General features: G+C 45.9%; 1 pseudogene; it reads left to right on the top strand.

The window, feature by feature from the left end:
- Window positions 1-21: 21 nt before the first annotated feature.
- Window positions 22-1122, top strand: LOC111649066 (RILP-like protein 1 pseudogene; annotated as a pseudogene).
- Window positions 1123-1128: the final 6 nt, after the last annotated feature.

Raw genomic sequence — 1128 nt, 5'->3', positions numbered from 1 at the left:
AAAAAGTGAGTTGTGGCTGAAAGAGCTGGAGGGAGGGGCGAACTAAACTAAACAGGTGTATTGGAACAAGGCTCGATGTCTGACTTCAACGTTTGCCACCAGGAGGCGATGTACGATGAGGACATGCCTGCTGTGTTCCAATATTTTACCAAGGTATCCTCACTTCCTTCCCGCCCTCCTTCCTTCCCTTCCTTTGGTTTTCGTTCCCTCCGTGTGACGCGTCTCTCCGTCTCGGCAGGAGGCGTTGTGCGAGGAGGAGACGGGGGGAGCCCTGGACCCAAAGGACCCCAACCGGCCGCGGTTCACGCTGCAGGAGCTGAGGGACGTCCTCCACGAGAGGAACGAGCTGAAGGCCAAAGTGTTCCTGCTGCAGGAGGAGCTGGCCTACTACAAAAGGTACTGATGACAATATGTGATGTTTTCCAATTCCTGTGTCAGACAATTAAGATTTGTTTGTCTGTTAAACTGAAGAGAGCTCCGGAGGTGGAAGAGTAGATCCTGAATGTGCAGAACAAGAACAGGTGAACACGAAGCCTCTGGAGTGATCATTTGTTTTTAAGCTTTCATTTCAGTTTATTAATCACCAATAATCCTGTGATTGCTGTTAATTGTTACTGTTTACAATAAGGGTTTAAAATTATAATTTAGAGACGTCACAAACCTTTATTTGACTGAATATCCCCCGTGAATTTCAAATTAAAAGCTTCCCTGTGGAGTTTTCTTGTACACAAACGCATTCCGTGTTATTCATCAAAACGCTGTGTGTGTGTGTGTGTGTGTGTGTAATATGTTTAATGCATTTTATTCCTCATTAATGTACAACAGCAACGGAGGAACAGTGAACTCAAGGTTTTTACTCCTGAGTAAATCTTAGAGGTTTGATAAATACCAGTCCACAACTTTATCACTCTGTCTCTTTAAAGCTGTGTTGTATTTTCTGAATGTGTCACCGTGTTGACAATAAACCAAAAGCAGCTGTAACATGTGGATGTTGGTTGTGCTGCTCTGTCGTTGCAGTGATGAGACGGATGACGAGATGGTCACTCCGTCTCCGTCTCCCTCGCCTGAGCTGAGGACTCGCTCCCGATCTACTGCCCAACCAGAGTCAGGAATCAAACGCCTGTATGT

Source organism: Seriola lalandi, unplaced genomic scaffold (genome assembly GCF_002814215.2).
Source record: "Seriola lalandi dorsalis isolate HSWRI2012SDOR001 ecotype SW California unplaced genomic scaffold, Sedor1 jcf7180001964181, whole genome shotgun sequence".
Lineage (NCBI taxonomy): Eukaryota > Metazoa > Chordata > Actinopteri > Carangiformes > Carangidae > Seriola > Seriola lalandi.
This window is presented reverse-complemented; position numbering and strand designations above follow the sequence as displayed.